At 42.6% G+C, this 27,722-nt stretch overlaps 1 protein-coding gene and 1 pseudogene across 1 annotated transcript in view; one reads left to right on the top strand and one right to left on the bottom strand.

The window, feature by feature from the left end:
- The window catches only part of LOC136878703 (uncharacterized), a 312,679-nt gene that overhangs the window by 97,263 nt on the left and 187,694 nt on the right, over positions 1-27,722 (top strand). The window lies entirely within an intron of this gene.
- On the bottom strand, positions 3,090-3,208 carry LOC137501929 (5S ribosomal RNA; annotated as a pseudogene).

Here is a 27,722-nt window from a genome sequence, read left to right as displayed (position 1 = left end):
ATTAACAAAACCAGTTGCTGAGGGACAGTACAAGATTTCAGGTACAGTAGTTAAATACAATTTTACAAGTGTTATTTGAGCACTATTGCTCCATACACCCAAACGTTAGGGAGACAGGTCTCTCCATTTCATTTACAGGGTATATCTACAATAGGAAGAGCATCTTTGCTCACCGAAAATTTACAGTTCCCAGGCCTCTCAAGGCACAACCTACATTTAATAGTTCGAACAGATTTCACTGTCTTTAACACTGAACAGTTTAACCACTTAACAGAAAAGTTTTACAGGAGTATAGAATACTTATTCTACCGGGCCTTAATGGGGGAAAAAAAAAAAAAACCAGGATAAAGTTACTGGTCCACAAATCAAAATGATGCAGAGGCAGACATTTACTCTCCTAGAAATGTGCACACAAGATTAAAACCCTATTTGGGCTTCTGGCCCAAAGTTACAGAGGCTAATCATGTTCTACTGAGGTGACTAGGTAGGTAGGTAGGTAAGGCTTATTCTGCCCGAAGGCATGTCCGGACCTACGCAGAGGTGTTCCTGAGCCGGAGTTTACGTGCGGTAGGGTGGCCAGTTCCTTTCCCCTCCTCCATTCCCTTATCCCCCACCAACAGCGCGTGGCAACCCGTCCAACTCCTGACCACGCCCAATGTTGCTTAACTTCGGAGATCTCACGGTATCCGGTGTTTCAACACGGCTACGGCCGTTGGCAACTAGAAGGAGAAAATTTAAGTTACAAGGCTACAGATAGGAAACGGTTACAAAAACATAGTCACCTCAAATACAAGTTGATAGGGAAGTCGAGAGGATGTCGCACTCGCTATTCCCGAGTTTCGGCTAAGTTCCTAGGTTAGTTTGAGATTTACATTTGAAGATGAAGTTTACATTATTGAAATTTGGAAATTAAAGGTTACTTAATTAAAAACAGGAAACCTTCCCCTCGGGTTAGCTTTCAGAGGCTATCACCTAGTTAGTGCATGGCTGTCCTTATCTTATTGCGCAGGACTGCTCGATGAAGGGCGAAACGCCCCCGCCTACACTATTAGCACACACTCAGCACACTAGATGATCAAGAAGACAAGGTAGCTCGAAATATTGCCAGCTTTTATACCCGAGAGGAAGGTTCGAGAAAGATCTGGACTAATTCCCGACACACCCCCAGTTTTTATTGGATAATTAAATATGTAGATGAAAGCGCTGATTGGTTGAAGATTAAACACAGGAAATTTCCAATTGGTTAATTTTGAAGTTGGCGGAAAGGGAACGAAGTGTTGACAACTGTGATACACAAAAACAAAAACAAATCAACTCAGTTTAGGAAACCTTAAAATAACAAATTACTTTATCACTTTAGTGACGACATCTGTTGACCAACGTCCAAACTTCATGCAATAGTTTTTTTCAAGTTTTACGAATAAGATGTCAGTCACAGTTATTATTATTATTATTATTATTATTATTATTATTATTATTATTATTATTATTATTATTAGTCTAGATTTGAACCTGATTGACGGTTTTCACTACGAGCCACACACATTTTACCTGACATTTGTTTTCCTCTTAAATACGTTCTCAATTTTCGCTGCCCTCTATACTATTTGAGATTGTGACTCAATGAAGACACACTGTACCTTAAATTTTAATATTGTGATTTCGTCCTTGCTTTTAATGTAACCCACAGCACTTCTAGACTAAGAAATGTTCAACCTCGCCATAATCACTTAGTGTTTTAATTGCATCATGTCTCACTTGTTTTCACACTCTTTTCCATCGTGTTTTAAGTTATTCTTTTAACGTTAACTATGTAGTTTTATAACTTTTTCACTGAAGGTGGCTCAAATGAGCCGAAACATGTTTGATTAATATTACTCCATCTAAAGATGGAGATATGTACGGAATAGGAGGACAAATTAAATTTCCTTTTAAACTCTGCCAATAAAAAGTCACACACGACGAATTTTCTGCTGGAATAGAAAGACCGAAATTCTCTGATTTCGGTTCACAGTGTGGTGGCCTTTACATCTCAGGTACTCCCTATATGCAGTCTACTCTATATAGCGAACGCTTGTAAGTAACTCGACACGTTGAGTGGAGGTGGTGCGACCATGAGCTAATGTCGACACTGATTGTAGGAGGTCGAATTCTGTGAAGAATGAAGGCTCTCGCGGCCTCATAAACCCGACACCATGGGAGCCAGACGCGAATACCATTTAACCCATTTGAATTAACGAATTTTTATTTTTTACAATTTGCTTTACGCCACACCGACACAGATAGGTGCTATGGCGACGATGAGATAGGAAAAGGCTAGGAGTGAGAAGGAAGCGGCCGGAGCCCCAGCATGAGCCTGGTGTGAAAAAAGGAAACCACGGAAAACCATATTGAGGGCTGGTGACTATCTCACGGCTGCGCGCCCCTAACCGTACGGCCAACTTGCTCGGTTTAACGAAATACGTCAGACGAGGCAGTATGTACAGGGTGTTCTGAAACATGTTGCTACTCTACAGTTGATCGTGTACGAGCTACGCCTTTTTTTAACTATTACCTAGAATAGGGGGAAGTTCGTATGCATCTATGTACGTTCAATATTTGTCCCGTTTCCCTACGTAGTCGGGTATGATGTGAGATGAATCTCCATAGTGAGTTTTACGACCGGATGCCCTTCCTGACGTGAACCTCATCAGAGAAGTTAACGAGATGAAATGAATGGTGTGATACATGATATAAGGAACAGAGGGGGTGAAATCCGGTGCCAGCACACAGCCTACTCCTGTCGAATAGCACCTAGGGTCCTCCTCCAGGATTTACGTCTCCATCCGACAGACGAATCACCATCAACAGCGTCATACGTTCTCACTCGATTTGAACAGTGCGGAGAGGTTTGGAATTCAATCGAGGCTTTTTGCACGCAATCTAGTGATTAGACATTGTATGTCACCACCTTTCCTACCTTGCCGGCCAACGTTCAGATGGTGAACATTTGTTCGACCAACAGGAACGTATTCTAACGGGCTAATCACGGTGTCAGACCATATGGATTTCACGTTCACGGTGATGGCCACTAGGCGGGCTTTTAATTGAGCCAACGGGGCGTAGTGTTCCCAAGCGATTACTCATCCAAGTACCGACCACCCCCAATGTTGCTTAACTGCGGTGATCGGAAGAGAATCGGTGTATTCAACATGGTATTGCCGTTGGCACTGGTGGGAGAGTTCGTATATAGGATTAAATCTGAAGTGAGACAGGCCGTTACGGACATTGCAGTACTTCACCATTGTATGGAACAAGGTCGCCATCGACTGGAGTGTTCGAACGTGCCCTACCATCAATAAGGCACCGGGTGGATACTTTGAGCACTTCTTGCGTAAGAATGCAGTACCCTGCGGTACACCAACATGGTGACAGCTACTCGACATGGGATGTCAAATAAGGCTATTGCCAATACTTCCCATACACAGTTGGAGAGGATCGACCGTAGGATATATGTGCATACGGACTTTGTTTGTTGTTTTACTCCCCCTCCCCTCCCGCGCCCTGATCACTTCCACATGCTTGGGAGCACACTATATGATTTGGACGTAGACATTGGACCCACCTCACACAAGTACCGCTCACCACCTTCTCAATAGCCACTTCTCTTCCTTCTAGCCCGTCCGGTTCCATGACTAAATGGTTAGCGTGCTGACCTTTGCTCGCATTGGTCATCATTGGTTAATTGGTTAATTTTGCTGCCACGGGGGCTGGGTGTTGTCTTCATCACCATTTCATCCACATCACGACGCGCAGGCCGCATACGGGCGTCAAATCAAAAGTCCTGCACCTGGCGAGGTGAACATGTCCTCGGACACTCCCGGCACTAAAAGCCATACGCCATTTCATGTCATTTTTCCTTCTTGCCCAATGTTTCCTACCTTTGTTGTTTCGAGGAATCCTAGAAATATTTACTGTAACTAAACCTACGGAAACGCAAATTTTAACTTTGGGCAAAACATAAAACGGTGTTGTACAGCAGGTGAGCCTATTGCAATTGATGTGCTGCATTTACAATAATATTTACTGTATTTAATACTCTTCGTAGAACATTAAAACTTACAAAAACTGTTACTTAACTGAAGTATATTTACAGCATATGTACGCTTGATACTTGTTGTTTTAAGGGGCCTAACATCTAGGTCATCGGCCCACAGCATATGTACGGGGTGTTTGGGAGATAGGGGTCTAACTACAAACAATCTTACGGAATGTAGGAATGAATATCCGCAATTCATAAAATACGATCTTTTTTTTTTAACTTCGAGAATGTTTTTCCCGAGGGAAGAGCTTGAAGTGAAGTGTGCGACGTTTGTGAGGTAGAGTCGGTAGCAGCTGAATTCTCTCCTAAGCTTATACCACTCGCCGACCACGCATGCGTAAGTTGTACGTAGCTTACAAGGAGCGAAGGTTTTCACACTAGAAAATATTGTAATGTATGTCAGCAAAGCCCTAAGTCGTTCATCATTAAATATTACCTGAGCTACAAATATTAAATTTACCGAGCGAGTTGGCCGTGCGGTTAGGGTCGCGCGGCTGTGACGATGTATTCGGCAGTCCTGAAGACAAATGCTCGTGCTATACCTCAATTAAGGGCACGGATGCTACCTTTTCCACCCTTGCGTCGCGGAAAACCTGTGATGTGTTAGCGCGACATTGAAACCCTAGCGAAAAAAAATATAATAAAAAATTAAAAATTCAACTTCTTCTTTTAGTATTTTTTAAACTGGACATTATTTTCACGTTATATGTATTCAGGGCCCTACCAACAATCAGCAGAAAAAATATTTATACTTTTTTCCTAAACACCCTATATACGAAAACATAAACAACACTGTATATTAATACTTGCTCTGCTCTGCAAAAACATTCTTAAGATTCACACTCAGTTAAAATGGCGAACAGCTCTTTAAATGTATAGTTCTGTTAAGTGATAGTTCAGAGTGATATTTGAATTTGTCTCGCAGAGCATTAGCTTTTTTTTTTAATTATTGGCAGCAATTTTGGTAGGCAAACACGCGTGTAATCATCAGCAGACTGTAGTGATGGACGAGAAATAACGTAGCAGTTACTTTAACACCGTTACATTATTGTTGCCGTTAAAAGAGTAACGTGTATAGAAAATAACACGTGAGCTTACTGTGTCGTGGTCTTCCAATCTGAGATTGTCTGAGATAACTGCGATCAGTAGCAACAAGTCATGCTAAGCGCTTTAATTGCAGCCGTTACCCACACGACTTCGCTAGTAGCTTGCTTAATCTCAGACACCGTCTAGCGACTGCATGACGTAGACGAAAACAAGCCATCTTCGTGGGTAAGGGAGTTGCGGGTAGTAGGCCTACTCGTTTTCCAACCACCAGGGTTCGCGGTGAGCAACTCATTTTGTGCCTCGGTTCATTCAGTGCTGGTAGATATTCGCTGTGTTTTAAACATTCTAATGCTTTTGTTATTAGATTCTTCGCCCTCTTCTTCATATTATTATTGTTGTTATTATTATTATGATTATTTTCTTTCTTCCTTAATTGGTTTACCGACCAGGGTTGGTTTTTCTACCCCCCGTGGGTGGGGGTGGTAGAATAACACCCACGGTATCCCGTGCCTGTCGTAAAAGGTGACTAAATAGGCCTCAAGGGCTCTGAACTTTGGAACGTGGGTTGGCGACCACGGGGCCCTCAGCTCAGTGCTGGCATTGCTTCTACTTACTTGTGCCAGGCTCCTCACTTTCATCTATCCTATCCGACCTCCCTTGGTCAACTCTAGTTCTTTTCAAACCCCGACGGTATTAGGCCTACGTATGGAGGCCTAGGGAGTCTTTCATTTTCATGCCCTTCAGGACCTTATCTTCTTTTGGCCGATACCTTCATTTTTCGAAGTGTTGGACCCCTTCCATTTTTTCTCTCTGATTAGTAGAGGATGGTTGCCTCGTTGTACTTCTTCTTAAAACAATAATCACCACCACCACCGTTGGTCTTTCTTTCGGACTCATTGAGGGATCGCTGAGGAATCCGACTTCTACCGCCTCAAGGGCAGTGTCCTGGAGTTTAAGGCTTTGGGTCGGGGGATACAACTGGGAAGAAGGACCAGTACGTCGCCCAGGCGGCCTCACCTGCTATACTGAACAGGGGCCGTGTGGGGGGATGGGAAGATTGAAGGGGATAGACAAGGAAGAGAGAAGGAAGCGGCTGTTGTCTTAAGATAGGTACCATTATGGCATATGCCTGGAGGAGAAGTGGGATACCACTTGGAGGATGGCTGAGGTGGGAATCGAACCTCCCTCTACTCAGTTGACCTCCAGAGGCTGAGTGGACCCCATTCTAGCTCTAGTACCACTTTTAAAATGTCGTGGCAGAAGCCGGGAATCGAACCCGGGCCTCCGGGGGTGGCAGCTAATCACACTAACCACTATACCACAGAGGTGGACATTATTATTATTAGTATTATTATTAATATTATTATCATCATCATCATCATCATCATCATCATCATCATCATCTAGTGCTGGTCCCGCGGTTCGGACCTGAGGGCTGGTTCGAGGTCCACGCAGCCTACGTGATTACAATACTGAGGAGCTATCAGATAGTGAGATAGCGGCCCGGTCTAGAAAGTCAAGAATTAACGACCGAGAGCATTCGTCATGCTGACCACATGTCACCTTGTAATCTAGAGGTTTCGGGCTGTGCAGCAGTCGCTTGGTAGGCCAAGGCCGTCAAGACTTAAGCCCAATGGTGTTTGTTGGTTTAGTTTCATTATCATCTAGTTTGAGAAAAACTCTACTTGTTTCACGGCGCCACTTCAAGCCTGCCATTGCAAGTGTTGAAAACAAGCAGTTGTCGTATATCACATGGATAGCGAGCAGTGACTCTTCTGCGCAGATTACACTGTGACGTTACTTGTAACTGTGATTGCCAAACTTACATTATTCTACCACTCGACGTAAGGTAAATTCAGACGATATTTATAATGCAATATCTGTGTAAAACGTGACTTATAACCGTTAAATTACGCAGTTATTATTTTGTAACAGCGATGCTTGCAACCGTTACTGTAAAGTAAAGCTTTGGCCCATCAGTACAGCAAAGTGAGTGTGCAGGCACTAAAAGTGAAACCAGGGGGGACCGAGCTCGATAGCTGCAGTCGCTTAAGTGCGGCCAGTATCCAGTATTCGGGAGATAGTAGGTTCGAACCCCACTGTTGGCATTAATGAAAATGGTTTTCCGTGGTTTCACATTTTCACACCAGACTGTACCTTAATTAAGGCCACGGGCACTCCCTTCCCAGTCCTAGCCCTTTCCTGTCCCATCGGCGCTATAAGACGTCGGTGCGACGTAAAGCAACTAGCAAGAAAAAAAAATAGGGGCTCTCAAATTATGAGCATGCATTGGAGACCACAGTTGTTTCCACTTACTTGTACCAGACTCCATACTTTCATCTAGCCTGTCCGACCTCACTTGGTCGACTCTTGTTCTTTTGCGACCCGCATATCCCACTGTCGGCAGCCCTGAAGATTGTTTTCCGTGGTTTCCCATTTTCACACCTGGCAAATGCTAGGGCTGCACGTTAATGAACGCCACAGTCTCTTCCTTCCTACTCCCAGCCTTTTCCTGTCCCATCTTCGCCGTAAGACCTATCTGTGTCGGTGCGACGTAAAGCAACTTGCAATAAAAAATAATAAAAACGACTGCCCTGAGCATTGCGTAGTAATCTAAAGTAGGGTTTTAAGCTGCTATAGCATGCGGTTAGTAAAGCAATACACACTAAAATGTAGAGAATGTTTATTCTTCTGTAGAGAGACGATTTAAATTCAGGTTCCTTCTACAGGAATTAGTTTAATGAGGAGATAATCGAGTACGCATCAGGGTAATTTAGTGCATAACTTCGAATTACGGAAAAAATACTTTATATCTGGGCTTGGAATACCCTTCGAGGTATCGGAAAAATCGCGAAGCAGTACTTCGAGATGCAGAAAATACATAACATGTAAAAGATATAAGATTTCGCCGAGAAACGACAGTTCCTACCAGATATCGAAAATTCGAGTTCTTGAAGTTTAACTGTAGGCAAACAATCAAATAGACAAGACTGTTATTTGTTGAGTGCCATGATAATTTTGCCTTGTGGTGCCGTTGGTGGTGGTGGTTACTCTTTTAAGAGGAAGTACAACTAGGCAACATCCTCTATTGACACTAATCAGAGAGAAAAAATGCAAGGGATGCTACATTTCTAAAATTGAAAATATCGGCCAATGAAGGGTGTGAAAATGGACTGGTGTAGGCCCCACAAACCTAACACCGTCGGGGTCGGAAAATAGCAAAAATTGACCAGAAATGGTCAGATAGGACAGATGCAAGTGAGGAGACTGGTACAAGTCAAAGCAATGCCGTACTCAGCTACGAGCCGGTGGTTTCCACCCCGCACTCGCAAGTTCTCTTTGTTCGCTTTCATGACAGGCGGGGAGTACGGAGAATATATTCTACTACCCGCAGCCGAAATGCGGGAAGTCTTTTCTTATGTTTACAGCAAGTCGATAATCAGACCTACAGCTTTTCTATTTGCATTATTATAAAATAAAACAAGATATACATAATTTTCTACGATTTTCAAGAAGTTGGACTTGCAAAACTCTGTATTGGCATGTGTTCCGTTGTGGGTTTGAGATAATACGGTCAGATTAACTAAAGATACATCAAGTGAAGTGCAGTCAAACAGTATTTAACGAGGTCGCAGGTCAGCAGTCTCTTTACTCCCGGTCCTTGACGTGCCAAGCCCCCAGCTGAGTGACTAACTGTCGCACCTTCTCTCATTGCTCAACGTCAATGCCTGTCGGTCTTTCAATTAGCCCCTTAGGTTTGATAGGAAGCCATTCCAACACCTTGGCACGATTAAGTCAGCGCTTAGGACTTCAGTTCTGCAATTTCTCAATACACGCATTTCAACTCGTGTATTGTATAAGAGTGAGAATTCATTGCTCCTGCACGGACGAGGGTTCCAGTTCATTATTATTCCGAGCTCCAAATATAGTCCTTGCCTTGTAAGTGCGCACACCAGTGGCGTATCCTGGAATCTCCACTGAGGCATGCAACTAGTAACCATGCAGTTAACACAATGTATTAAGTAAATTTCAATTCTATTCACCCTAATTACATGTAGGTGAACTCGAGCCAAACAGTTTTACTGGATTGAACGTGCGTACACAATTCTTGTTTTCTGTTTTTAAATTTACGAGGGTCCGCCTCTGTGGTGTAGTGGTTAGTGTGATTAGCTGCCACCCCCGGAGGCCCGGGTTCGATTCCCGGCTCTGCTGGAACGGGGTCCACTCAGCCTTGGGAGGTCAACTGAGTAGAGGTGGGTTCGATTCCCACCTCAGCCATCCTCGAAGTGGTTTTCCGTGGTTTCCCACTTCTCCTCCAGGCAAATGCCGGGAAGGTACATAACTTCAGGCCACGGCCGCTTACTTCCCTCTTCCTTGTCTATCCCTTCCAATCTTCCCATCCCCCGCAAGGCCCCTGTTCAGCATAGCAGGTGAGGCAGCCTGGGCGAGCTAAGGTCATCCTCCCCAGTTGTATCCCCCGACCCAGAGTCTGAAGCTCCAGTACACTGCCCTTGAGGTGGTAGAGGAGGGATCCCTCACTGAGTCCGAGGGAAAAGCCAACCCTGGAGGGTGAACAGAAGAAGAAGAAGAAGAAGAAGAAGAAGAAGAAATTTACGAGGGAAGGTAGAGGTCTCCCGGCTTTAACTATTTGAATCTTTTCATCAAACGAACGGACAGTAAATGGCTTTTCAAACTGATTTACAATTATATCCGTTTTAGACTCATCCGTCGTTAATACCACATGTGCGCAAAATATAACAAAACACCGATAACACAATGAATTAACTCACTAGTTAGCCACAACTCAAGCACTGGAGGTAAGTCACCCCAGTGGCATTGGTCAGTTTCGTCACATTGGGTTCTCGCCGGGGGGTAAAGATGCCGACTTTCTCCAAGTTGCTAACAGATGGCAGAGGGTAGCACGGGTATGGGGTGACAAATTCTGACCAAGTTTCAATTGCAGCGACATCGTTCGGAGGGTTTCAGAACTACGTCTGCCACTGAATGCAATTTTAAGATTGAATGCCTTTCATCCTTAACTCCTGCATTCGCTGTCTCTTCCTTCCTAGAGTGGAGTAGACGGCGAGACTACACCAGCACCACACGTAGTCAAGCAAAGGAACCAATACAGTTGCGCGGACCTTTTGAACTTCTGAGAGATGAAATCGTTAATATTTGACTTGAAACAACCTAAAATCGTAAATCAGACAGTTCTTTGTGTTATCATAACGCATGCAATGAATGCCTTGCATTCAAGGAGAATACGCCTCTGGCGCACACTAAGGGTACAACCTTGCTCTATCTCCCCTGTTAATATAACATGGTGTAGCAATCATTTACAAGACCCTTGTAATTGTAATTTTTTTTGACAGCCTCCAGATGGGGGAAGCAGAAATAAATACACTTAACTCTCTGGAGTTAGTGATCTATAGTTATTTTCTGTTAGGTTAGATTCAGTGTCACTAACCCATAGAGTTTAAGGATTCTACTTGCCGATACGTCGTCCTACAGTTACTGTTACTCTTGCAGGTTGGCACTATGTAGTGATGACTTTCTCGTGACTTGCGAGATTACAACCTGTTTTCCAGTCATTGACCAGGTCAGGGATGGAATGTATGAAGCCCCTATCTTGCGGTGAGGATAGGAATTGTGCCGGCTGCCGAGGCCTGTCGCACTCCTCTGAGACAATGATTAATGACTGACAGATGAAATAAAATTATATTGGAGAGTGTTGCTGGAATAAAAGATGACAGGGAAAACCGGAGTGCCCGGAGAAAAACCTGTCTCGCCTCCGCTTTGTCCAGCACATATCTCACATGGAGTGACCGGGATTTGAACCACGGAACCCAGCGGTGGGAGGCCTACGCGATGCCACCTGAGCCACGGAGGCTTTTGCGATATTATACATATTATTGTGAAAATCACTAGTGTTACATTTGAGGGTAAAAATAAAGCATATTTTCTTCTTCTGTAGAATTGAAAATCTGTTTGGGTAATAACTTACTAGGTAGGATTTTCGAATAATGCAATTAATAATGTAGCTAGTGTTAAACGAAAAACGCAGGATTTTATTAATACGGCCTTATTTCGTCCAATTCGTATGTATGAAACTCAATTAAGATGTATAAGAAACAAGAAAAATCTACAGGAACTCGCCCCCCCCCCAAAAAAAGAAACCAACGTTACCTCCTCTATAAAAAATCGATTCACTTGAAATGGAAGGAAATTTCGTTAGCAACCTAACCTAACCTAACGTAACCTAATCTAACCTAACGTAACCTAACCTAACCTAACCTAACGTAACCTAACATAACCTTCTCTTGTCACGACTTTGGTAGGATTTGCAGACTTAGCCTTTGTGCATTCTTATTGACTTACGGCATATTTACATGTAATCTACACGAAGAGTCCGACTCGTTGGCTGGATGATAAGCGTACTGGCCTTCGGTTCGATTCCCGGCTGGGTCGGTGATTTTGACCTTCATTGGTTAATTCCAATGGCTCCGGGGCTGGGTGTTTGTGCTGTCCCCATTATCCCTGCAACTCACACACCACACACATCCACCACAATAACGCGCAGTTACCTACACATGGCAGATGCCGCCCACCCTCATCTGAGAGTCTGCCTTACAAGGGCCGCACCCGGCTAGAAATATCCACACGAAATTATTATTACTTATGTACACGAAGGGCATGAAAATGAAAGAGTCTTTAGGCCTCGTATGCTCTAATACCGTCGGGGTCGGAAAAGAACAAGAGTTGATCAAGAAAGGCCGGATAGGATAGATGAAAGTGAGGAGCCTGGCATAAGTAAGTGGAATCAATTCCAGAACTCAGCTAAGGGCTCCGTGGTTGCCAGCTCGGTTACGTGCCAGATGCGACCGCGCCGGATGCGACCAGACCATTATCGTGCCAATAGCGACCGAGTGGATAAGCATCGTGCCACATGCGACCCATCAATCACTTACAATTGATCTGCATTAAAGGCTGTCACCAAGTGGCAGATTACTTATAAGTAGCTAACTTGGTCTTTTCTAAAATAAAGGTCTGACACCGTAGTTAGCAGGTTCGAATGCCATTGGTCGAAAGAAAAATATAATAATGTTGCTGGCTTTACGTCCCAGTAACTACTTTTCTGGTTTAAGGAGACGCCGGACGCAGGACTTATTTTACGTGCCAGTAAATCCACCGACACAAAGCTGATGTATTTGAGCACGTTCAAATACCACCGGACTGAGTCAGGATCGAACCTGCCAAGTTGGAGTCGGAAGACCAGCATCTCAACCGCTGAGCCATTTGAGCCACTTAGCCTGGATGAAAAAAATATTCACCATCAGAATGTTGGCCGGCAGGGTAGGAAAGTTGGTGGCAGAGTTTCTAATCACTAGATTGCATGCCAAAAGCCTGGATTCAAATCCAAACCTTTTCGCAGTGTTCAAATGGAGTGAGGTGATATGATGCTGTTGATGGTAATTCGGCCGTCGGATGGCGACGTAAAGCATTGAGCCGACCCCTTGGTATTATTCGAGAGGAGAAGGCTACATGCCGAAACCGGGTTTCATCTCTCCCTACTTCATTATCATAATCCCACATCCAGACGCGCAGGCCGCCCACGGGTGTTAGGTAGAAAGACCTGCACCAGGCAAGCCGAACACGTCCTCGGACACTCCTGGTACTAATAGGACACGATAAGTAAGTAGGCCTAAGTCGTAAATAATTTCAGAGAATTAGGATCTTTTTTCTTGCTAGTGGCATTACGTCGCACCGACACAGGCAGGTCTTAAGGCGACGATGGGATAGGAAAGGACTAGGAATGGGAAGGAAGAGGCCCTGGTCTTAATTAAAGTACAGCCCCAGCATTTGCCTGGTGTGAAAATGGGAGACCACTGAAAACCATCTTCAGGGCTGCCGACAGTGGGATTCGAACCCACTATCTCCCGGATGCAAGCACAGGGCCGCGCGCCTCTAATCGCATGGCCAACTCGCCCGGTGGGAAAAGACGTAAACGCATCACCATGTTTCGTGTTGTAAAACGAGTTTCCCCCAGAAGTGTTATGTAAAGTAGGGGCAGTAGCTGCTTGTAGGACTTATTGGAATGGCATTGCACTTCGTTTAGCTTACCTTATCTTGGATGATGACACAACTTATCAAATGGCAATTTGCTTGTCAACGCCGGTCGCATCTGGCACGCCACCGCCAGTCCACCCTCCCAGTTAAGAGCCCCTGAGGCCCCCTTTAATCGCCTCTTACGACAGGTAGGGTATACCGTGTTATTCTACCGCCCCCATCTACAGGGGGACCACGGCGCCAGACAGTAAAATCTCTGCGTCTTAATGATCAAGGCCACCAGGTGGTGGTGGTGGTGGTGGTGGTGGTGGTGGTGGTGGTGGTGGTGGTGGTGGTGGTGGTGATTATTGTTTTAAGAGAAAGTACAACTAGGCAACCATCCTCTATATAACACTAATCAGAGAGAAAAAACGGAAGGTGTCCGACACTTCGAAAAATGAAGGTATCGGCCAAAGGAAGACAAAGGCCACGAAGGGCATGGAAATGAATGACTCCGTAGGCCTCCATACGTAATACCGTCGAGGTCTGAAAAGGACAATAGTTGACCAAGAGAGGTCAGATCTGAGGAGGAGGAGCCTGGCACAAGTAAGTGGAAGCAATGCTAGGACTCAACGGAGGGCCCCGTGGTCGCCAACCAACGCTCCAAAGTTCAGAGCCCTTGAGGCCCCTTTTAGTCGCCTCTTACGACAGGCAGGGTATACCGTGGATGTTATTCCACCAGCCCCACCCACAGGGAAAAGGTGGAGAGGGGGGAGGACCATGATACCCGCACGATTTAATGACATCATGTATGTTCTCTAGTATCCATCGGAGTCGGTGATATTTCTTTTCGCTTCTAGACTTTTATTAATCTGCACACAACAAAATACTATGCTCGTAACATTCTCATCTCTACACTGTTTGGAACCGCTCACTTCACTGTGTAAGGCACTAAAAGAAACATCCCCACATTCATATCCACCTGTCACTGGACGTAATTGCTGCCCATGTAATTTACATTTGTGTCATCTTGCTGATGAAAGCATTAAATGAGAATACATCAGGGATTGCAGCTCGCCTCTGTCAACCTGATCTGATATCTCATTTATCTCATCCATTAACCGCACTTCCTCGCCGAACAAGGATTAAAGCTCCATTACGTTTAACGAACCAGCAACTAAGCCCTCTATTACATTTAACTACACAACAAAGCACAACTGTACCAACTGATATAACGAACTTCTCTGATGGCGGCAATCTCCCAACATGGTGGAGATAAAGCTTAACTGTAAAATACAGTCGAACCTCGATAATTCGAGCCTTCATTATTCTAATTTTCAGTATCTCGAAGTAACTTTTAATTTCCCTGGCATTTGTTCTATTCTTCGTTCGTTCGTTCGTGCGTTCGTAATCAGTTTACCACCCAGGGTCGGTTTTTCCCTCGGACTCAGCGAGGGATGCCACCTCTATGGACTTAAGGACAGTGTCCTGGAGCTTCAGACTCTGGGTCGGGATACAACTGGGGAGGATGACCAGTACATCGCCCAGGCGGCCTCACTTGCTATGCTGAACAGGGGCCTTGTGGGGATGGGAAGTGCGGAAGGGATAGGCAAAGAAGAGGGAAGGAAGCGGCCGTGGCCTTAAGTTAGGTACCATCCCGGCACTTGCCTGGAGAAGAAGTGGGAAACCACGGAAAACCACTTCCAGGATGGCTGAGGAAGGAATCGAACGCCCCTCTACTCGTTTGACCTCCCGAGACTGAGTGGACTCCGTTCCAGCCCTCGTACCACTTTTCAAATTTCGTGGCAGAGTCGGTAATCGAACCCGGGCCTTTGGGGGTGGCAGCTAAACACACTAACCACTACAGTAGACAACAGAGGCGGACTGTTCTATTCTTCACGTGTACTTATTTCTCTGTTACTCGACATTCGGTTACACGAATTTCTCAATTTCTCGAAGCAAATATTTCCTCCCTTGAAGCAAAAACTTCTCTAACCCGAATTTTGTGCAACATTAACTGTGCAGTGCGAAATTTGTGGTTTGTGGGGAACAGTCAACAAGGAAAGAAAGGGTTACAGTGTTGCTGGGAGCTAATATGACGGGAACCTATAAACTAAAACTTCTAATGATCGGACAATCGGCGAAGCCTCGCTGTTTCTCGGGTGTGAATTAATTACCGGTCACGTACGAAAGCAACGCCCGAAATCGCGGATGACAAGCTCCATTTACGAGTCTCGGCTGCGTGGTATTGATGAGAAGTTTCAACGTGAAGGGAGGAAAAGTAAACCGTAACAAACAGAAGAGACTAGCGGATTTTTTTTCCAGAGGTGTTAACGGAGGTGTGTTTCTTGTTTCACTAGTGTATGTACTGTATCCTGTCTTCTAAAAGGTTACTATGATAAGTAGAAGAGAATTTGTTTGTATATTTTTAAATACCGGCACTGTGTTAAATTCAGCATAAGCCCATAGATACATATGGTTCAATTATGTGTTATACATGCTCAAAAACAGTATTTTCTATATCTCAAAATTTCGATAACTCTAAATAAAATGTAGATCCCGAGGTGATTCGAGATATCAAGGTTCCACTGTAAATTAAAACAAGCGGCCCGTCCCGACTTCGCACGAGAGCAATTTTTAATTTATGTTGCCTTGAAGATGGCGTAAATTCTTTATCTTCTGATGTACTGTGTATGGACGTAGCTGTGTGCGGCGTTTTTCCAAGGCTTTTTCGCCGCGTCGCGCTGCCTGCGTCGGTCCTTATTCCCACTCAAGGTTACATAACAGGTTACCCACAATGGCTGGCTTGCGGTCATTGGCTATTCGAGCGTGACGTCACACAGATACCCGCTCTCTGATGGTGGGAGCGCTTCCCAAAGGAATTCAGTGATTGCGATATGTTTTAACTAAACGATCATTTTAGCTCGTGTGCCCTCTATACCTGCTCAAACTGACTTTGTAAATAGTAGATAACGAACACAAAAATGTACAATAATAATAATAGACCTAATAATGCTATTTGTTTTACGTCCCACTAACTACTCTTTTACGGTTTTCGGAGACGCCGAGGTGCCGGAATTTAGTCCTGCAGGAGTTCTTTTACGTGCCAGTAAATCTACCGACACGAGGCTGACGTATTTGAGCACCTTCAAATACCACCGGACTGAGCCAGGATCGAACTTGCCAAGTTGGGGTCAGAAGGCCAGCGCCTTAACCGTCTGAGCCACTCAGCCCGGCAAAATGTACAATACAAGAGCTAATCGTGTCACAACACCGTGATTATTGCCAATAGGATTTTAGTGACCAGACTATGTTACTGAAATCCAATAATGTATTCTCAGTTAAACAACACTTAGCATTACATATGACCAAGTAACAAGTAAGCGAACAAACAGTTATATTATGATAAAGTGAATCTTACCGTAACTGATAAGTTTCTTCATTTTTTTTTTGTCTTCTTAACTTTCGCCTCCATAACGTTGACACGTTTGCTTACACTTTTTTCCTTTTTCCTCACGTCTGTTTAAAAAAAATTAACGAGCATATGTCGTCATTTTGACAAATATGGCTACCAGATCACTACTTAAATTAGGATCACTTGCACATATTAAAGAAACTAGGTCCTGTATTACTCCCAGCTCTCTTCGGGCTGTAAGTCCGTGATAAGAACCGAAACATTTCTCCATATCTCGTACAGTCTGTGACCACTCAGCTGTTGGCTCTGTAAGACCATCGTATGACATACTTCGAACCCAGGATCCCGAACAATACGTACTGTCGTATGTTCCTCCTATGTCTGTTTGGAAACCTAAGTATGGATGAGTGCTTTCGTGTTTTTTAATCATCCAACCTGCAATGTAATTCAAACCTTCGACCTCCATTTCAGTGTCAGTTTCACCGGCAAACGTTGGAACAGTATCATCAAAATAGCTTTCAGCAGGAGAATATTCTAACTCATGACACGTTATTACGCACTTCCTCAGTATTTGTGAGGAGAGATATTCATCAGAGAATTCTGTTTGCTTGTTCTTGTGTTTCTCTATTTTACCCGCATTATTTACGAGAAAAATCATCCGAAGACGATAAAGAGCACAGGTGGTCGTGTAATCCTCCTCTATAACGGATCTGGGAAAACAAATTCTCGAGTGAATCTTGGTTCAGTCGGTGTTCATGTTCTGTACTTCATTCCTAGATTCTGAACTTCTGAGATCAGATATTTCGAGGAGGAAATAGTCACAAGGATAGCTTTCTGGAACACTTGCTTAACTTTTTCCCCTTGCAGGTCATACTGTTAATAAGACCACACATTATATCTAAAATTTCGTCTTTTTGTTTCAACTGAAAACCATGCGCATTTTTGCTAGGGACTTTAGAAATTGTCGGACTGTAGGAATTCATGAAATAGTACTAATTATGAACGGTTTCAATGAATTCACTCGTGCTTTCAGCAAAAGTTTCATCATTTTCTAATTTGAAATGACGTAACCCTGTAGCTACACTGTGTGACATTAATTCTGCAGCTTTTCTTACGTTCATCCTTTCGGTGCCCGTACGGATTAGATGAAATGAAATGGCGTATGGCTTTTAGTGCCGGGAGTGTCCGAGGACATGTTCGGCTCGCCAGATGCAGGTCTTTTGATTTGACGCCCGTAGGAAACCTGAACGTCGTGATGAGGATAAAATGATGATGAAGACGACACACACACCCAGTCCCCGTGCCAGATAAATTGACCAATTAAGGTTAAAATTCCCGACCCTGCCGGGAATCGAACCCGGGACGCCTGTGACCAAAGGCCAGCACACTAACCATTTAGCCATGGAGCCGAGTTTAGATGACTGACATTGGTTTTATGATATGCTTTAATTTCGTGGCTATCATTCTTCAAACCTTCGACCTCCCTTTCAGTGTCACTTTCACGGCAAATGTTGGAACAGCATCATATTTGCCTTTTTCAAAATAGCTTTCAGCAAGAGAGCTTCCACAGGTTCCTTCGATACAACTTTACCATCAGAAAATTGGAAGTCGGTGCCGAGAAACCAGTTCCTAATTAGTTTCAACAGGTGAGGGGTATCTGCATAGAAGTGCACTTTTCTGATGTCCGTGGGTTCAAAAACCATGTTTTTTTTTTCATTGATTCCAGATGCTTTCCACAAGCCTTGATTTGCTGCGCCCATGTCACAGACACATGCCATTACTTTGTACCCTATTTCCGAAAGACGAGAAACCAGACTGTCTAGTATGTCTTTTGTCATCCTTGTATCGAAATCGACGTAAATTATTTGCATCCAATTCTTGAACAGTCCTCTCACCATCACAGCTTGCAATATTGTGAACTGGGGCCTACAATTTCATCCTTAATGGGGTCATAATCGCAAGCACTTTTAACGCGCTTTTCGTCAAACTTGAGGACTGAAATTTTTTCGTGGGCTTTGTACGAGACAGCAGAATATCATCATACGCAGAATATCTTCCAGGATTCTACTTCCGTTTCGCATGTCAATTTTTGAAGCCCATTTTTCCAGCGTTGAAAGTCTAGGCGGAGGGTAATGCATTTTTTGTCTCTTATAAATGTAGGGTTTCTTCCCTAAATACCTTAAAGTGAAAGCCGCCGATATGTTTTCATCAGTCCAATTAACGCGTTTTTGCTGGTTTGTGAGTATCTTCATTTAATTTTCACTAAAATTCCTTTCAAAACGTTCGCCAGTTTTGTATGGATGCTCTGAAGAGAATTTATAACCTCCTACATTTAATCACTCCTTACGCAAATTACTTATAGATACGCTGCTTTGATTTAATTTGCTTTCCGCTGTCTTTAATTTCAGTTTAAGGACATCGATAATCATCTAACTGTTTTTTTCAATCTTTCAATTTCTTCAATCAGGGCCATAGCATTAACAGAGACTTGGAGTGGCTGGAGGAGGTGGTGAACTTGCAATAGTCGTGTTGTGTTCTGAATCTTTTAACAATTCATCAGCCATTTTTCTATTGCCCCTCCTTTCCTTTCTTCTTAATCTATCACGTGACACTTGTTCTATGCTACGCAAAACACCCATATTTCTAGACGGAACAGCGTCTTTGTTAAGCACACGTTTGGGAGGAAGCCCTAACAATTCGCCCTTTATATCCCTTTCAAAATCGCGATCAGGAAAATGTTCCTGACGTATTTGACATGACTTTTGGAGGGATCTTTCCTGGTTTTCACCCAGCTGTTATTGCACACAGCAACCGTACACCTCGTACCAGGCGTGTTTATATGCAAGCCGAGACAAATCAATTCAAATCAAACACAAAATGACCCTAGCGTAAGAAAGCAGTTGTTCACCACAAGGACCAGTTATAGAAAGCACCATGAAACTATAAAATCAACACAACAATTCTCTTACACATATTAAAGAAACTCACAGTATTACTACACAGACTTTTAGCGAGACTGGCGGTCAAGGTTACTAAACTTAGCGGTGGGTAACTGGCTGACGTCATAACCGAGCGTAGCCGAAGCGCTCCGAAAGCAGAAACCCCTGTTCTGGGCAACCTGTTATATACAAACCTTGAAGACCATTGTACGGATCTACTGTAGGTGTTAAGAAGGAAATGTCTCACTGGGGTGGTTACATTAACGATGTTATAAATAATTATTACAGGAGATAATGATAAATTCACAAGCGGTTTTTCGAAATGTTACCAACATTTGTTAAGTACATTTGCTGACAACATTAATTAGCAACACCAATGTAAACATGGCTTTGGTGTCTTTGTAAGGTGCGAAAAATGGAATTGCAAAGGAAAAAGGGAGGTATCAAAGAGTGTGCAGAGCAGTTGGTAGTGATCGTGGTGGTGGTGATTGTTTTAAGAGGAACTACTACTACTAGGCAACTATCCTCTATATAATACTAATCGGAGAGGAAAAAGAAAGGGATCCGACACTTCGAAAAATGAAGGTATCGGCCAAATAAAGACAAGGGCCGTGAAAGGCGTGAAAATGAAACTCACTAGGCCTCCATACGTAATAGCGTTGGGGTCGGCAAAGAACAAGAGTTGACCAAGAGAGGTCGGATAGGATAGATGAAATTGAGGAGCCTGGCACAAGTAAGAGGAAGCAATGCCAGCACTCAGCTAAGGGCCCCGTTGTCGTCAACTTCCGTAATCGATAACTGAACGTATGAGGGATCGATCCAAGATTAGTTGTACTGCAGGATCTTCACCCCACCAGGTACGCGTGAGCATACGTAGAATATTGAGTGTCTGGCCAGTTTTAGTCAAAATGTAATATGACAATGCCCTCAAAGGCGACTATGCAAAGTCATGCCCACGAGCCTCTTGGGCTCCTTATAGATACCTCTTACGACAGACAGAGGATACCGTGGATGTTATTCTACCGTCCCCACCAGCAGGGGGTGAACACATCAGAAACCTCACACTGACATGAAGAGAGAAACACGTGTACCAGTAATCATTACTGATTTCTAGTTTCTTGACACGCTCTCTGCTTTATGCAAAAAAAAAAAAAAAAAAAAAAAAAAAAAGTGGTGTACGAAATGGGTCGGACTTCACTGGCGATGTAAAGGAATTAGGGCCTCCCGACTCCCGACACCAATGGGAGCTCTAAAGTGACAGTGAACCTACATCATACCAAGAGTACACTAAACATGGCTCTCATACCGCATCTGTCCTTTTTTTTTTTTTTTGCGTTTTTTTGTTTTGTTTTTTGGAGGACTTACTTCGACACGAACGTCACTCAGACAACGCATGCACAATACTAATAGTTGCAAGAAACAATATATTGGGTTCTTTTCAACACAGTCCATGTACCAATACGGGGTCTCCCTGATCGTGGGGAACAGGAAAAGTCCATTACAACACAGTCAGAGTTACATTCATGTATTCATCCGTGTTCTACAGTCCACCTTTCCAACTGGGACAGTAGGCAATGGTATGATGATAAACGGGGTTAAAAGTCAGGTTGTTTCACAAATACGAAAAATCCTCTCAGTTTTAATTACTGCATTGATGGGGTGAAAGTTCCTTTTGGGGATCATTGTAAGTACCTAGGTGTTAATATAAGGAAAGGTCTTCATTGGGGAAATCACATAAATATGACTGTAAATAAAGGGTACAGATTTCTGTACATAGTTATGAGGGTGTTTAGGGGTTGTAGTAATGATGTAAAGGAGAGGGCATATAAGTCACTGGTAAGATCCCAACCAGAGTATGGGACCCCCACCGGGATTATTTGATTCGAGAATTGGAAAAAAATCCAAAGAAAAGAAGCTCGATTTGTTCTGGGTGATTTCCGACAAAGGAGTAGCATTACAAAAATGTTGCAAGTTTGGACTGGGAAGACTTGGGAGAGAGGAGACGAGCTGCTCGACTAAGTGGTATGTTCCGAGCTGTCAGTGGAGAGATGGCGTGGAATGACATCAGTAAACGAATAAGTATGAGTGGCGTCTTAAAAAGTAAGAAAGATCACAAATATCAAAATAAAGTTGGAATTCAAGAGGACGAATTTGGGCAAATATTCGTTTATAGGAAGGGGAGTTAGTGATTAGAATAACTTACCAAGGGAGATGTTTAATAAATTTCCTTTTTCTTTGCAATCACTTAAGAAAAGGCTAGGAAAAGAACAGATAGGGAATCTGCCACCTGGGCGACTGCTCTAAATGCAGATCAGTAGTGACTGACTAACTCTTGGCATCGTTCGCTAATAATCTGAAATAGTTCATGGTCATGGTTTGATGCATGTACTGAGTCGTCCGTTTCAGTAACATGGGCAGAAAGACTCAATCTCCCTCCTGACGTTCGCTTGTTTGTTCCCTGCGATGCATTTTAACGGATAAGTTAGGTTATTGAGAAGCCTCCGTGGCTCGGGCGGCAGCGCGCCAGCCTCTAACCGATGGGTTCCGTAGTTCAAATCCCGGTCACTCCATGTGCAATTTGTGCTGAACAAAGCGGAGGCGGGGCAGGTTTTTCTCCGGGTACTCTACCCTGTGATCTTTCAGTCAGTCATTAATAATTGCCCCAGAGGAGTACGACAGGCTTCGGCAGCCGGCACATTTCCTATTCTCGCCGCTAGATAGGGCTTCAATCATTCCATTTTTGATTCGGTTGAAACTGAAAACAAGCTTTGGATTTACAAGTTAAGTTATTGAGTTTATATTATGAAAAGTGAGAGTGAATTTTAACGATTTTTATTCATTCAATATAGAGATGAATTGCTATTTTACGCAAAAAGAAAGTTATATAGGCAATTCATTATTTAATTAATAACTTACTTAATTATTTATTTATTTGTTTATTATGTTACTTCAGTTCCATAGAGAAATGATGTATTCTTACTTGCCAATTTTCATATGATACGAGAAGGCATTCCATCACTTCACAGGCCGTTCATGTAATTCATCAGTCCCATAAACGATATCAAGTCAGTGCATGCGGAGAGAGCGGCACGTGAAGGGGTTCATATAGAGACAATGAAATGCGTGTTGGAAATAACTTATTATTTATGTAATAGGAATGTTTACATTTCTTCTAAACTGATATGTCTAAAACTAAGGTTTCTAGAAGGAAACCATAATTTAATTTCATCGACTGCAAATGTTAAAAAACATTTGAACTTTTAGGCTTTTACAATCGTGACATTGCCAGCGTTTCGTCGCAGTGTAGCAGTGGGCTCATCCGTTGGAATTCCACACCAAAAACTTTAATACTCCAATACCGGACAGTTCTATCTCAACAGCATTGAGTGGAGTGCGAACAGCGACGATGGTGACATCTAGCGTGTTGGTGTGAACCGCATACTTGTCTATCACGGCCGACTAGATACCTCGCTGCGCTGAGCTAGCTAGAGCGACGCATCAAGTCGGCCGTGAGGAGCTAGCTAGAGCGACGCATCAAGTCGGCCGTGTTGTCTATGCTACAGTTGAGAGAAATGCACTATCAAGACCGACTCCAATCCTCAGACCAAGACCGACTCCAATCCTCAGACCGTAACATAAGAAAAACATGGCGGCCGAAGTAGCCGGCTTGCTGGTATTGGCTAACACGAAAATATCACGTATATATTATATAAACGACGGTAATTTAACATGATAAATGTAACATCATAAGGAAAATCACTTTTCCACGTATGAAAACGCTTCGTCAACAAGTACGCAACACATATAATAAACTAGAATCACATATATTCTACTAGAAGAGACCAACAAGCTGATTATTTAGAAACTTAAATTCGTCAAAAAAACTTTTTCTCTTAGATTTCACTTCGCTATATAGATGAAAATACATGATAAAACTGTTAAAATGATATTTCTATCATCATTTTGGAATTTTTCAAAATAAATTAAGGTGCGAAATTCCTCGATTTATTCGCTCTCATTCGAATTATGAAACATAATTTGTCCCCTTAGTTTTGAAGGGGTGGACAGTTTCTTAAAGTCTCCACCCAATGAATGGGAAGTACACCCGAAATAATAATGTAATTGGCTTTACGTCCCACTAACTACACTTTTTACGGTTTTCGGAGACGTCTGAGTGCCGGAATTTAGTCCTGCAGTAGTTCTTTTACGTGCCAGTAAATCTACCGACACGAGGCTGCCGTATTTGAGCACCTTCAAATACCACTGGACTGAGCCATGATCGAATCTACCAACTTGGGGTCAGAAGGCCAGCGCCTTAACAGTCTGAATCACTCAGCCCAAGTACACCCGAAATGATTATGTTAACCCAATGAACGGCCCTGGTAATGTTAACATAATGTTGACATATGGCATAACAGCACTTCACACAATGATAGTAACCTTAGTAATGAAACGTTCAGACACTAAAGATATAATAGGTTTTTAGCCATTAAATAACATGAGTACAAAAGCTCTATTGACTAAACAATGATATTTAACCATATGGACGAGCTTAAGTTCGACGCAGTCTGCTTGATAACAGATAACCACAGCATGAATCGGAAGGTGTTGGTTGTGTAAAACCCTACGTTACAAACCCAACTAATCCCTCTAAGTCACTATTTCTTCTGTGTAACAGTATACAGATTGTTCCATCTGTCACACTTATAAGTTTTGTTACACTCCAAGATCCAGCCAAACATTTCCGCAGGCAAAGCACAGGTTACTGTAAAATACACTTGCATCTAAATCACTCGACATTTTGAAGCACACAGACACTGACGGAATAACACAATATCAGTTATATTATATCTAAATTAATATTTTTCAAGAACACGAATAGTTTGGAAGTAGAGAACTGGCTTCTCTAACCTCAGACTTGTTCTCAAAATGATGTATGCACGCTACAGTTTTGTCATGGAGTTCAAAATAATCACGATGTATATTCCTAATCCATTTATCTCTTAATGTTCTATTCCGTAGGAAACAAAAGAATAGTTGTATGAGAGGCATTGCCATAGTTAGACTGAAACCTGGTCCACCTAGTGCACTCATGTTTTTTTAATGTGTAAAAACACGATCAAAACAAGCACATTCTCACATTACTGTGTATAATTACAGATCCTATGCGTCCACTGACTCATCTAATTACGCTCGCACACTTATATTCTACAAAGAAACTAACATTTATCGTCAATGTTCATAAAATTACATCGACTACATACGATAACAACAAACCAAAACAAACCCACATTTCCAACAATTCCGGCTACTCGATTCGCCATCTTTGAACGATCGAGAGTAGCGTTAAGGTCTGAGGATTGGAGTCGGTCTTGCTCAGACCTTAATGCTACTCTCGATCGTTCAAGGATGGCGAATCGAGTAGCCGGAATTGTTAGAAATGTGGGTTTGTTTTGGTTTGTTGCTATCGTATGTAGTCGGTGTAATTTTATGAAAGTTGACGATAAAAGTTAGTTTCTTTGTAGAATATAAGTGTGCGAGTGTATTTATATGAATCAGTGGACACATAGGATCTGTAATTATACGCAGTAATGTGAGAATGTGCTTGTTTTGATCGTGTTTTTACCCATTAAAGAGCACGAGTGCACTAATTGAACCAGGTTTTAGTCTAACTATGGCAATGCCTCTCATACAACTATTCTTAAGTTTCCTGCGGAATAGAACATTAAGAGAGAAATGGATTAGGAATATACATCGTGATTACTTTGAAGTCCATGACAAAACTCTAGCGTGCACACATCATTTTGAGAATAAGTCTGAGGTTAGGGAAGGTATTTCTCTACTTCCAAACTATTCGTCTTCCTCGAAAAATATGAATTTAGATAGAATATAATTGATATTGTGATATTCCGCCAGTGTCTATGTGCTTCAAAGTGCTAACTGATTGAGATGCAAGTGTATTTTACAATAATCTGTGCTTTGTCTGCGGAAATGTTTGGCTGGATTTTGGTATATAACAAAACTTATAAGTGTGACAGATGGAGTAATCTGTATACTGTTGTCTGTCTGTCAGGTCATCAGCCCAGAGGCTGGTTGTACACAGAAGAAATAGTGACTTAGAGGGATTAGCTGGGTTTGTAACGTAGGGTTTTACACTACCAATACATTCCGATTCATGCTGTGGTTATCTGTTATCAAGCAGACTGCGTCGAACTGAAGGTCGTCCGTGTGGTTAAATATCAATGTTTAGTCAATAAATTTTTTGCACTCATGTTATTTAATGGGTAAAAACCTATTAGGCTATATCTTTAGTGTCTGAACGTTTCATTACTAAGGTTACTATCATTGTCTGAAGTGCTATTATGCCATATGTCAATATTATGTTAACATTATCAGGGCCGTTGATTGGGTTAACATAATCATTTCGGGTGTATTTGGGCTGAGTGACTCAGACGGTTAAGGCGCTAGCCTTCTGACCCCAAATTGGCAGATTCGATCCTGGCTCAGTCTGGTGGTATTTGAAGGTGCTCGAATACGTCAGCCTCGTGTCGGTAGATTTACTGGCACGTAAAAGAACTACTGCAGGACTAAATTCCGGCACTTTCGACGTCTCCGAAAACCGTAAAAAATGTAGTTAGTGGGACATAGAGCCAATGAAATTATTATTTCGGTTGTACTTCCCATTCATCGGGTGCTGAATTTAAGAAATTGTCCATCACTTAAAAAATAAGGCAACAAATTATGTTTCATGGTTCTCATGAGAACGAATAAATCGAGGAATTTGGCCCTTAATTTCTTTTGAAACATTCAAAATGATGTTAGAATTTCATTTTAACAGTTTTATCATGTATTTTAATCTATCCAGCGAAGTGGAATCTAAGAGTAAACGTTATTTCACGAACTGAAATTTCTAAAATTAATAATTAGCTCGTAGGTCTCTTTTCTAGTAGAATAATGTGATTCTAGTTTATTATATTTGGTGCGTACTTGTTGGCGAAGCGTTTTCACACGTGTAAAAGTCATTTTCGCTATGATGTTACATTTATCATGTTAAATTACCGCCGTTCATATAATATGTACGTTATATTTTTGTGTTAGCCAATACCAGCAACCCGGCTACTTCGGCCGCCATGTTTTTTTATATTACGGTCTGAGGATTGGAGACGCTCTTGGCTCTACACTTATTGGAAATATGTTTGTTAAAATAACTGAGTAATCATAATAATTAAGAATGAAATTTTAAAATATGAAATGCCTCCTTCACAAACCTCCAAACGAGCATTGTGTTAGCCGCATTTCGCCATGTCTTAAAAATTATAAAGCAGAATTTGTTAGAGGATCCACCCAGCCTCTGGGAGGAATATCTAACAACTATTCTTTCCTCTTCTTTCCAGTCTTTCATCAATTACCTAGCGCAGCACTTCGTATGGACTTTGCATAGTTTTCCGGCCGGATGCCCTTCCTAACAGCAGAGATATATATATATATATATATATATATATATACCGTACTCACTATTGCGTGTTTCTGTGGTTGTTTTTCGTATGATGTGTTGTATATATTTGAAGATGCGTATGAATACGAACATAAACCCGTAGCCCCCGATCTACAGGAATTAACAGACGCGATTAAAACCTCCGACTCAGCCGGGAATCGTACCAGGGCCCTCTGAACCGAAGACCAGTACGCTGACCATTCCGTGGTGGTGATTATTGTTTTAAGAGAAAGTACAACTGGCCAACCATCCTGTATTAACACTAATCAGAAGGGAAATGGAAGATGTAACACTCAGAAGAATAACGGTATTATTAAAAAAGGGGGGGGGGGGGAACGAAGCTATAACCATTCAGCCAAAGCGCCAACGGGGGCAGATAACTTAACAACATCCATGATTTATTAATATTTTGGGAAAGAGAATCTGTAATTAAGGAGCATGAGTTTTGGTCCATTATTTTGTCTTCTTCTTCTTCGGTATGGCCGATCTTCCCGAACTCTGCAGGGGAATTCACCTCACGCTGCTACTGTATCTCACTTTTGCTGTATTTTGAATTTTCGTTTTAACTCTGAAGACAGAAATACACAATATATATGACACATGTTGGGGTTACGTTAGTGAACTGCGATGTTCCTGACAAGGAAGAAGTGTTCAGAATTTCCCAAAGTCTCTGTCACAAATTTACGCATGAAGAATTAC

Source organism: Anabrus simplex, chromosome 8 (assembly GCF_040414725.1).
Source record: "Anabrus simplex isolate iqAnaSimp1 chromosome 8, ASM4041472v1, whole genome shotgun sequence".
In the NCBI taxonomy this organism is placed as follows: domain Eukaryota; kingdom Metazoa; phylum Arthropoda; class Insecta; order Orthoptera; family Tettigoniidae; genus Anabrus; species Anabrus simplex.
Note: the sequence above shows the minus strand (reverse complement) of the source record. Positions and strands in the feature narration are given on the sequence as shown.